Source organism: Triticum dicoccoides, chromosome 5B (assembly GCF_002162155.2).
Source record: "Triticum dicoccoides isolate Atlit2015 ecotype Zavitan chromosome 5B, WEW_v2.0, whole genome shotgun sequence".
Taxonomy (NCBI): Eukaryota; Viridiplantae; Streptophyta; class Magnoliopsida; order Poales; family Poaceae; genus Triticum; species Triticum dicoccoides.
Genome location: NC_041389.1, coordinates 492,772,022 through 492,772,984, shown reverse-complemented (window position 1 = coordinate 492,772,984; position 963 = coordinate 492,772,022).

Sequence of the window (963 nt, the reverse complement as noted above, 5' to 3'; positions counted from 1 at the left end):
CCTGCTCTTGTATTAAGGGGGCTAGTTCTACTTTCGGCCGCGTACGCAACGTGCAGGTGTGCTATGGGCGATGGGCCCAGACCCCTGTGCGCTTAGGTTTAGACCGGCGTGCTGGCCTCTCTGTTGAGCCTAGGTGGGGCTGCGACGTGTTGATCTTCCGAGGCCGGGCATGACCCAGGAAAGTGTGTCCGGCCAAATGGGATCGAGCGTGTTGGGTTATGTGGTGCACCCCTGCAGGGAAGTTAATCTATTCGAATAGCCGTGATCTTCGGTAACAGGACGACTTGGAGTTGTACCTTGACCTTATGACAACTAGAACCGGATACTTAATAAAACACACCCTTCCAAGTGCCAGATACAACCGGTGGTCGCTCTACCTCAGGGATATGAGGAGGGGATCACCGGGTAGGATTATGCTATGAGATGCTATTTGGAGATGCTACTTGGAGGACTTCAATCTACTCTCTTCTACATGCTGCAAGACGGAGGCTGCCAGAAGCGTAGTCTTCGACAGGATTAGCTATCCCCCTCTTATTCTGGCATTCTGCAGTTCAGTCCACTGATATGGCCTCCTTACACATATACCCATGCATATGTAGTGTAGCTCCTTGCTTGCGAGTACTTTGGATGAGTACTCACGGTTTCTTTTCTCCCTCTTTTCCCCCCTTTCCCTTCTACCTGGTTGTCGCAACCAGATGCTGGAGTCCAGGAGCCAGACGCCACCGTCGACGACGACCCCTACTGCACCGGAGGTGCCTACTACTACGTGCTGCCCGCTGATGACGACCTGGAGTAGTTTAGGAGGATCCCAGGCAGGAGGCCTGCGCCTCTTTCGATCTGTATCCCAGTTTGTGCTAGCCTTCTTAAGGCAAACTTGTTTAACTTATGTCTGTACTCAGATATTGTTGCTTCCGCTGACTCGTCTATGATCGAGCACTTGTATTCGAGCCCTCGAGGCCCCTG